The following is an 11,573-nucleotide window of genomic DNA, read 5'->3' on the forward strand; positions in this document are numbered from 1 at the left end:
TACCATATTAATTTCTCTAGCATTAGTTGAGTAAATGTAAAGGCGTACATTCTAGTGTTTAATTATAACTTAATTTTCTAAAATCACAAATATTTGAACCAATTATTTTTAATAAATACGAAAATTAAAAAGGACAGCAGGGAGTAGTGATATATCTTCATTCTACTTTCCCTTGTTAATTCTGAATTAATTATTTGAAATGTTTTGGTTAGGGGTGGACGTTCGATATTCGGTTCAATATTTTTAAAGTTCAAATTCGATAATCGGTATTTGAATGTACATATCATATACCATACTTATAAATATCAATTCAGTAATTAGATAATTAATAAATTAAATTTTAATTCGATATGATATTTGGTAATGCCATATATATATATATATATATTATATTACTAATATATAGAAATGGTGAAGAGGTGATAATGGAAGCTGGCCGGTGGAGGTTTTCCTGCTAGCGTTTCAAGGGTTAGTTTTATCATTTCGTTAGACAGGTACACAGGTCATTTCATATTTGGGTTGGTAAAGGTGTAGTCTTAAAATTAAACTAATACAACAGCTGTCCCTTGATATTGTACGTGTAATTCCAGAAATTACTCTTACAACAGTGAGGCTTTGGTTTTGTCTCACTACATCAAGGAAAATTCAATGTCGCACCTCTGATAATCTTCCGAGTTTTCTCACATTTTCAATCCAAACAGTGTAAGTTCTCTTCATTGTTGATATTTCCCCTTCTCTTTCACAGTATGGAATTCTAATTCTTAGTTGTGTGTTTAATAAGCTGCACTCCAACCAAAGTGTACAAGATCAGTACAGTTCCAGATCTTGCCTCACTACCTCAACATCAGTACACAACATAAAGGATTTTCCAACAAGAAAAGATCCACATAGTAGCAGTACCTTTTAGTAAGTTAAACTCCAATAACAGACCTAACAGTTTTTACAGGTGAACCATAATGTTGGGGGTTGTGGGTATGTCAATGAATTGTAGATACAACTAACCGAAGAGTAGAGGTATAGCAGTAAAGGAAGAGTCTTGGATGTTGATTGACTGCTATATTGTTTGTTTATGATATAACAACGTCAGCTCTCACCATGCAGTAATAAATAAATTTCACCATTCTTTGTCTGATTATCTGCTGTTGGATTCTTCTAACTGAATTTCCCATTAGATTATCCGTTCTTCCGGTCGTTTGGTTGATCTGGTATACGTATTGCAAAATTTGTGTGGTCCCCGCTTCTTCTCTCGGGGAAAAAAATTTGAAATGGTTATTTCATAGTCAGTTTGCTGTGTTTTCTGCCGCTGCAATCTGTTGCTATGTCTTGAAATTCCGTAACTACATGCATATCTCGAATCGGTTAGAGAATAGACAAACTATAAGATGAAGGCTCTTACGCTGGGTGCTCGAAAATTTTTAGATTGATCAATTATTGTTTGCTTTTACTCTTGCTGTTTCAGGTAAATTCATCTGTTGCAGTGACTCTTTAATTTGGAAATTAAATCAGCGGAGAGGTACTAACTGTTGCTATCCTATTTACCTTTTATGTTGATTGCTGGTCAATCACTTTTCCGGCGTTTTCTTTCTGCTTTTGGATCAGTTTGTTGAAATATTCATTAATCCGTCCTTTCTAATTTGTTCGTTCGATTTAGATGGACAACTAATTTATGACATGTAACCTTTCATTTCGCTTAACTACATAGTTCAAAAGGAAGTTGTTTGTATGGATCAACAAGGTTGGTTCAAATGGTTTGAATTTTTGTTCGGCATATACTTTTCCTATTCAAACTAAAGTTATATGTACAGATATCTAAAGTAGTGAAGTTCTTTGTATAGATCGACTGGGTTGGTTCAAAAGCTTCGAATTTTAGTTCAGCATATTTTTCTCTTATTCAAACTGACGTTATCCATACAAATATCTAAAGTATTGGTACAACTTGATACATTTCCTGACAAAAGAATCAGTAGACTTGATTTTCGAGCTAGCTGCACCCGTTGTTCTTCCATCCTGTACCGGTAGCTTTTATCAGTTTTTTTCTCTTTTATTATGTATGTTGATACCTAATTCATCTTCTATTTTGACAATGCAACAGCGGACACCATAATGGATCAGAGACTTCTTGTGGATTCCATCACAAAAGAAACTACAGACTGGACCTGCAAGGTTCAGGTAATTGACAAGTTTCGCCTTCGCAAGAGCAAAGACTCATCTGTCCATTTTCACATAATACACGTGCAAGATGAAAAAGCAAGTTTCTCTCCATATCCACCCCCTAAATACTCAAGCTGATACTGTAAACGTTAGCTACAATAACGCTTTAGAATCCACAAAATATTTGTTATGAAAAAAGGAATTTGCACCTCAGTAAAGACGGATTGAAAAGTCTACTAATTTTCTCTATAATTCTAACAACATATTTGAAGCTGTTTCTTTTTCACTTAACTACAGGAACAACAGGTTTCCATAGTGCTATACGGCGATGACATTCCCAAATACGAGAACTTGTTCCTCCTTTTCCACACATATCTTGTTTCTTGTGCGAAAGCTAGGGATCCCCGTGGCTACTCGATACGAGCCGGTACGTATGAATGGGTAGCTGACAAATACACAATTGTTGAGCCGATTACCGACAACGATGGATTGGAAACACCACTGCCTGCTCCAGAAAAGTTAAGAACACTTCCTTTCTGAGCGGTTGAACAACAACATCCAGGTGCTGAATTTGGTAAGCTCCTAATTTACATCTTTGCTGTTTTCCCCCATTAACTAAATAGCCCGTACTAATCAAGTTGCTACTCAACATGTTGTTTCCCATTACACCAGACTTACTGGCAGTAGTAGTTAACTGCAGCACCCTGTAATACACAGCTGACCAGAGCACACACTTTCGGGAAGCGATTGTGATGGATCAAAGGTAAGTTAGTCTCCCCCTTGCATGAAGTTCACCAAACCTTCTGTCTTCTTGGTAAAATATGCTTTCACTATAACAATTTCTGCATTTGGTATACCGACCAACAAGAAACCTTTTCTATTTACTATATGGGATGACCTAGCTGACAATGAAGGGACTACCTTATTGGATCACCTACAAGAGCATCCCGTCATTCTTGCCAAGTGTATAGGCATCACTGAATTCCGTGGTGGTATATTATTTACAATATTCGATGCACTCTTTCTTTTTAGTTCTTCTTTCTATGTGCTTGACTAAAAAAATCTTCGCCTTTCATATACGCAGTTCTGAGATTGGAAACAAGATATCAAACAACAATTTTACCAAATCCTCAATATGTGCAGGCAATTACACTGATGAACTGGTATACATTAACTTACTCCCCCTTAACAGAGATGTACGAAAATATTTGCCCTGTTTAAATTTAACATTTTCAGGGTGAAGCAGAACGAACAAATATTATCGTCTTATACTTTAAGAAGCTCCTCATCATCAACCTCCTCATTGAATCTTGCACCTATTGATGAAGATCAAGTACAATCTGTATCCAACATTCCACAGTCGTTGTCTACGGTTAGTTTGTTTCACAATATGTATATGTATGTACTAACTATTTCCGTATCCGAACTGAAATGACCAACCTTAGTTACACAGCAGAGATACAACCAAAAGTGTAACTCCATCATAGTGTATGCGTTATTGCTCAACAGTATAACGTAAGAAACTTGATTCAGCTTAGATTTGAGCATACTACATTTTGATGATCAGTTTTCCTACATGAAAAAAGAATCCCTTCCTGCAATGAGAAATGTGAAAATGTGTATTCTCTGGCATGTACTAATTCTGTGGTTTACATTAATTAACTTCGTACAAAAAGGTTAATTTTTACTTTTTTAGGCCACCTTAAAAGATTACATATCTGAATACATAAACACTTCAGAATTGTAATCCAGAGTTTTATCATAGCTACTTTCAATAAGTTTTTGATGTTCCCATACACTTATGTTGCAGGTACAAACTGTTCCTATGAAAGGCAGAATATCGCTTCCCGATTATTCTCAATCATTTTACTTGCTTGCCTGTTCAAACTGCAATCACTATGTATGTCCTAAAACAAAAAATGGTCCACTGCTTCAACTATAAACTACACCGGCCATTGGTCCCCAGGTAACTATAAACTTTACTGCAGCTCAGTTTCTTAAAATTGAGTTCATTCACTGTCGAAGAATTCATAAATTTAGGGAATTGTTTGAAATGATATGACATTTGGAACTAAAAGTATTTGCAAATTTGATGAATGAGAGAGAGCAGTTCAAGTTGAAATGAGGTTTCACACTATATAATTGGTATTAGAAAAACCTACATCTGAGAAACTGTATTTGGGATTCGATAGAAATTCATCCATGATTTCTTTGTTCTCGGTTGCTATATTTTACATTCTGTACTACTATGGACACTGTCACCCAAAGCACTGTGCCCTTTGTTTCGTAAAATTAACATAACCTCGGTTATTCTTAAAAGCTCTGTTCTGTCTCCATCCAGGTGTATAGCAAATTGCATTTCAACCTAGCTATTGAGTCACAAGGAGTTAATTTGCTCGGAAACAGTCAACTGGGACAAGCTTATCCGTGTGTTTCACCAAGATGTTTTTATGACATAGGCGGGGTGGAAATGTTTGTTTGGTCTGCATAGGGCATGCTCTCATGAAGTATAAGGACATGCCTATATGTTCTGTAATTTACAGCTTCTGCCAACTAAAACTCAGAAAACAGTGATTTGTGCCGGGTTCATATCACTAATGATACAACAAAACCTGTCTGCATGATGTTGTTCCATTGTTTACACGTTCACATGCTATTACTCCACAGTGAAATAGATTCATCCTGTACATTTGCCTCCACACCTGAAACTTTGATGTTGCAGCTTTGTCTCTTTCCTTTCAGGTGCCACTTCAACATTGACATCACAGATTTCAGCGGGACAATTGCAGCAACAGTGTCAAAAGCTTTAGCAGAAAGAATACTGTCCCTAACTGTCGATCAAATATATGACAAAGTTGTTGTCCAAGTATAAAATACATACTGTTACCTACGGCGAAACTCCTCTTACAATTTCATTCTACCAGTAACTCCTATTTAATGTACTATCTTTAACCTTTTCCACTTAGAAACAACCACTGTCTATTTCCAGTAGAAATCGCCAACTTGATCGTGAACTGTTTAAACTCCAATTACAAAAGTCAGCTTTCAGATTTCCAGACCAAAAATCAGATGCGCTAGCTGTTGCGTCATTCACTGAAACAGAACAAACAGGTAAGAGGCAGAAAATTGAACCATCCACATCCGTGAAAAGGATTGAAGGTAACAATACTTTGATATTTCATCTGCTACCATACTCTATTTCCTGTGTACCGGAGCTATGACAATTACCCAAATATTTATTATGAATTCATTATCTTACCATTTCAGCATTACTAATAACAAATAAGCAGGTCTAACTTACACTGAAATATACAATATCTACTCAACACAATCAGGTAAATAGAATAATCATATGCCTCTTTACTGCACCACCAGGAAAAACCATTTACTTTTGGTGTTTCCAGAGGTTTACCTTGTATTAGTTTTGGTTACTTTTGGCATTTCCTTCATCGGATATATAAATCGGTTTTAAATTCTGCCTTGCTTTCTTTCATCATCTTCTTTATCTCAGGTGAGTTTCAACTTGTACATATACCTTTGTAATAGTAATACTTGTAGGTGACTTATTGATATATTCACAACGCACGTAAGTTGTTTAATGAAAATCCTCTATCATAAAATAGTGTGACAAAAAGCTACTTTGTTACTTTTGTTTTTGCCTGTAACTTAAAGACAATGTACAATGTAACCATTCCAGATTGGTTAAGCGCTAAAATCTCGAGCAACACTCTATTCGGAAATAAGCTACTTACATGAACTATCCAATATTTACATCCTAAAATATACTCTTTTATGTGGACATTGTAAAACAATAATTACATCAGAATGTGGACATATTCTTGGATTATGTATTTTCCTGAGTTGTAACTTTCCCCAAGGTTTTTTGGCGTGATGATAACTTAACCTTTCGGATAAAAAGATTATTTGGTTTCTCTTTAACTGTTGATGTTTAAGTGCTATAAAGTTTGGGACTTTCGGAGAATTTGATGGTTCAACTTTGGTTTTTACTAAGAAATTTAGCTTCCTGTCTTTGTTTTTTGCAGGTATGTGAAGAAGTTATGGAACTTTAATTAACCTACTGTACTCTGCAGGTTTGTTATCATCTCGACTCTCTATATGTACCTCAATCTGCATATGTTATGTTTAGGTGCTAGATTTTCCCTGAATGAAGCATTTGTCTTTTGCAATTAAAAGAGGTTAAAAGGGAAAAATGTATTCTTATCAATCGTAGGTAGATAAAGAATGAAGTTGCTGCTTCAAAGGCTATGCGCACCTTTCATAGATTCCGGTTGTTTGATAGGCTGCTTATGGAGATATATAATAGCTGCACAATATTTTACATTCACTCTGTTGTTACTAAGCTATTCTCTGTTTCTGTTCTGCTCTCCACACAATAAGCTATGTCACTGTTTTTCCCTGTATACCCAGCTTCGGGATAATTTCTGTCAAATATTATAGAACGACGGTAAGTATGTGATTAAAAATCACAGCTGAGAAATGTTAAGGGACTAGATCAGAGAAAAAATTTGTCAAAGCATCTATAAATACAAAAGGTAAAATACCAGTTAATTATTGTTTATAAAAAAGAAATGGTCATACTAGAAACATAGTAGAACATGAAAAATGATAATAATATCAACATAAGTTCTTACACACTTTCTATTGAGTTAAAATAATGTTACCAGAGGAATTGATAGATCATTTAAATATAGGATACGTAAATCCAAAATAATGTCCAGAAAAGCATATGCTTTAGTACAATACAATGGAGATACAGTGTGTATGGATCCTCTTATATGCTTTAGTACAGTACAATGGAGATACAGTGTGTATGGATCCTCTTTACATTCATGTAGCTATTCATGGATTTAATACCCTTCTTCAGATCACTATTTCACATGATTAATTGTCCTTTCATATTTAATTATATGTTATATATCACTGTATGCATACTACTCATATTACTGAAGCATCACTTATTTTTCTTCTTCTGCAGCTGTAACTATATGGCAACCTTTCTTCACATTTTGCTTAGCACTGTTTATCGTGATTATATTGCTACTTTGTGATACAGTTATGTAACTTGTCTCCGCTTATCGTCACCTCATCGTTGGGCCCATGCCTGCACGAACTTCTCCATCTAGTATATATATATGCATGCCCTTACCATTATAATTTGGGGTCATATATATATATATATAACACTGAAACACGTGGCAGCCTCCATTAATTTATTCAATCCCCTCAAAATTTTATACCTAAATTTAATAATTTGTCCAATCCGACCCTTAAAATGGAAAAATCCCTCATCCACTTGCCACTTTTACCCATTTCACCCGAAAACTATAGCCTACCACTAAAGAGAACCTGGGAACCTCAAACTTGATTGAGAGACTAACTCGCATCACTAGCTTATCCGAAACACCCTATCAGTTCTAACACCCTCATAAGCTGTTTCTCTATTTTGCAGAATCAAGCAAATGCAAGAAAAAGATTCTGTGTTCTTAAAAGAGACTGAACTTGTTCGATTTTTTAAAAAGCCACTTAATTCCATTACCCTACAAAATTAGTTAAGATCATTAAAAATAACCCCTTTTGACTCATTTTCAGCCTATTCATTTTAACATGGAAGAGGAGGCTCGTGAGGAAAAAAAATTATTGCACCAGCAAATTGAAAAATGTCACGTGTAATAAAAAATATTTCCACTTTTTTCTTTTTCTATTTTACTTTTTTTCTTCCTTTCTATTACTTTTTCTTTTGTTTCTCCTTTTTCATTTCTTCTTCATCAATGGAGTCTTATTTTCCCTTCCTCTTCTTCTCCGTTAATGTGATGGTGGTGGATATTATCCTGGTGGATATTTATTTTTTGATAAAAATGATAATGAGATTTTAAAAAAAGTAAAAAAAAAGGGGCATGTTAGCTACTATTTTTTCTTGATCGGATGTGCTCGCAGTGATTCGAGGCCCATTTTGGCATTGGTCCCCCTGTCAGCTCTACTGTAGCTTTGCTGGCGACTGGAGATAGTAGCTCGCCGGAGCTTTTGCTGATAGGATCAGCTTAAATTCCTTGGGGAGGTATGTGTGAGGATTGCGAACAAACCTCAGTGGTTTTATCACCACAAATCTCACCAGAATTTGATGGAGTTTTTGGAGATTTTGCTTTGCCATCGGCAGTGTTCGCCGACGATTTGCCATCAAATTGCAAGGTGAAATTGGCTGCATTTTTATCACATTGTATATTAAGATCAAGATAATGAGCACCACTTTGCTTAACAGACAATTGAGCTTGCAATAAATTAAAAATATAAGAGAGAGGATTGGGTGAGAGAAAGTCAAAAGATAAGAGAGAGAAATAAATAAAAAGATAAAAATTTTTAAAAATAAAAATATATTTTAATTAATTAACACGTAGCAATCAGTAATTGTTGGGTGTTTATCACTTGCTTATAAAAATTGGAATTGATCCAAAAATGATTAATAATATCAATTCACAATGGTTTAGGGGTATAGGACCCCACAAAGTGACTTTATGTCTTTTCTCTTCTTAAAATAAATACATTTTCCATTTCGATTTTTGCATGAAGTTGAAATATTGTTGAATTATTGATATGAAAGTTTTCCGAGTTTTAAGGAAATTGAACTCATTACTATCTTCAAAACTGAACAAAACCCTTCAACAATTTCTCTTCGCTTTTACTCAGTCCAACATCATTGCAGTACAATTATGTTAATTCGAAAAAATAGGGTAAGAAGCTCTAGTTGGGATAAGAAATATTGAAAAAGAGTGAAAAGTATGCTGTTTTATAAAGACCCTCTAGAGATTTAAGAGTTCAAGAATCTTGATTAATGAAAAGGAAAAGAGAAGAAAAGTTGCTTTATTAGCTAGAAGTTGAAATTGAAGTTCGGAACCAAAATAGGCTGTAAAATTTTAAAAAATATTAAAATATGTTATGTATATAAAATATGGTGAAAATATACTTAACTTAATATTTAAGTGAGTTATATCATTTTTTTAACGATAATTAACAAACGGTGTCATATTCCTGAAAAAGTGTATAACTCACTTAAAAAGTGAGTTATTCATTTTATTTCTATATAACTCACTAAAAAGGTGAATTATACAATTAAAATTATATAACTCACTTTTTAAGTTAGTTATGCTTTTTGATTTATACATAACTCACTTAAAAATTAAGTTATTTTGGATTTTATGCATAACTCACTTTAAAAGTAAGTTATGTATTGAATATAAATAACTATCCCCTTTTTTCAATTTACCCTTTACGTCTGTAAAAATTAAAATGGAAAAACCCTAAAATACCCGACATCAACCCTACTGGCCTCCCCAACCGATTCAGTTTAAAAATTATATAAAATTACAAAATCAGTTCACCACTGATCCCCTATCCAATACAAGTGTTATTGATTAGTGATTGTTGGTCCTACTTATTTTTCGTGCTTCAAAATTAAACAAGTGAGATATTTTTCTAAATTTTCATATTTTTTAATGCTGAATTAAGGTATTTTTAGTACCACATTCATATTTCACATCACTAATAAAGTTATGCACTTATCTCACATATTTTAAGAGCTATAATCAATGGATGACTCACTTAAAAAGTGAGTTAAGTATTTTATATTTGAATAACTCACATAATTAGTGAGTTTTACTTCCTCCATTTCGTATTAGTTGGCATTCTTTCTAAAAATATTTGTTTCACTTTAGTTGTCCCTTTTATAAAATTAAGAGAATATAATTATATTCCTCCGGTATGATCGCTATCATTAATGACTAAATAAAGTCTATAAACTTAAATTTATATTTTCAAAACATAATTAATAAAACTAATTTGGTAAAATAAATTTCTAATAATTTTTTTCTTAATGGGCGTGCCAAGTATATAGAAGCCAATTAATATAAAATAGAGGGAGCATATAATAAAAATTGAGGCATATGATAGTTTTATAAGATAAAAATATATTTGAAAAAATCAATTACTGAGTTTTATAAAATCACATAATTAGTGAGCTTTAAAAAATTAAAATAATTTTTTTAAAAATAACTATGTGAGTTTTTTAAAAATAAAAAGATAAATTGATTCCTCACATAATATGTAAGTTTTATAAAAATTCACAAAAATTATAAAAATAAATATAACTCACTTTTTAAGTGAGTTTTGTATAAAAGTAAATAGTATAACTCATTTTTAAGTGAGTTATGTATAAAACAAAAAGCATAACTCAATTAAAAAGTGAGTTATACGACTTTCATTGTGTAACTCACTTTTTTAGTGAGTTATGTAGAAATAAAATGAATAACTCACTTTTTAAGTGAGTTATACATTTTTTCAGAAAGCCAACTACTGTTAAAAATGATATAACTCATTTTTTAAGTGAGTTAAGTATATTTTCGTTACATTTTATATACATGACATTTTAATATTTCTTTTAGTTTCACAGCCTATTTTGATTTTGATTTCGGACTCTTAACATCTGAGCGGCCTGGTGAAGAGGGAAATGAAGATAAAGAGGATACAGAACAATTGTGATTGAGTATTGGAATTATTGGAGCTCCTAATATTGGAAGATCTAAGCGAGAGAAGAAGAAGAGAATGAATATGTAACAGAGAGAAATGGGTGACGGAATTTTTTGGGTTTATGGGTTGAATCTGGGCAAATTATTAAATCTGAATTTAAAATTTTGAGGGGATATGTTAAATTGATGAGAGGCTACCACGTGTTTCTTCGTTAGTGTAAAGAATATATGACTCCAAACTATATGGCAAGAGCATATATGTACGTAAAGTATAGCAGAGTGTATATACATATATCATTTATAATAATTTGAAGATATATATGCCCTTTTTCATATTAAATTGAGATCAAAGAATAATAAAAATAATTTAGTCAAATTACTTTTTAGTTAATATTTCCTTTAAGGAGCAGATAAAAGAAAAAAACATAACAAGTAAAATAAATGAAGGGATTAGTATAATTAACTACTTGATTGGCAAGACAGACTTAATTTTTCTGTTTTCCGGTAACAAGTTTCCATGGTTTAGGACTCTTTACACTCTCATGCCACTTTTAAAAAAAAAAAAAAATTACACTCTCTTGCCACCTATATATGTGTATCATAGTAAATATTCTATATACTCAAATCTATTAAATGGAGAGCCAATTAGTGATTAGCAAATATAGTTTCTTCTCCCACAAAATGTGCAACTAAGATGGCTTGCTGCCGCAAGAGGGTCATCTCTCAAGTTTCCGATTCCTGCAATGATCTTGATGCTGCGAGTTGAAAAAAGATTAAAAAAACAACTTCGAGCTGCGACGGTGAAGAGACGTTTCGCTAACGTAATCTTCAAGTCCGAATAACAACTGTTACTTGGCGCCAATGAGTTTGACAAACAACAAATCA

At 33.0% G+C, this 11,573-nt stretch overlaps 1 long non-coding RNA gene across 12 annotated transcripts; it reads left to right on the forward strand.

The window, feature by feature from the left end:
- Positions 1-409: 409 nt before the first annotated feature.
- Positions 410-10,747, forward strand: LOC107847893. Of its 12 annotated transcripts, none has more exons than XR_007046656.1 (13): positions 411-494; positions 591-702; positions 1,460-1,513; positions 2,093-2,169; positions 2,449-2,725; positions 2,824-2,914; positions 3,054-3,143; positions 3,236-3,314; positions 3,388-3,523; positions 3,962-4,117; positions 4,493-5,310; positions 6,195-6,242; positions 7,148-8,999. It is a non-coding gene; the product is annotated as an uncharacterized LOC107847893 (long non-coding RNA). The 12 variants fall into 12 exon arrangements; XR_007046653.1 differs by lacking the exon at positions 7,148-8,999 and adding exons at positions 782-906; positions 6,383-6,669 and having other exon boundaries at positions 417-494; positions 4,493-6,242; XR_007046654.1 differs by lacking the exon at positions 7,148-8,999 and adding an exon at positions 6,383-6,669 and having other exon boundaries at positions 4,493-6,242.
- The last annotated feature ends 826 nt before the right edge of the window (positions 10,748-11,573 follow it).

This window comes from Capsicum annuum, chromosome 11 (assembly GCF_002878395.1).
Source record: "Capsicum annuum cultivar UCD-10X-F1 chromosome 11, UCD10Xv1.1, whole genome shotgun sequence".
In the NCBI taxonomy this organism is placed as follows: Eukaryota; Viridiplantae; Streptophyta; class Magnoliopsida; order Solanales; family Solanaceae; genus Capsicum; species Capsicum annuum.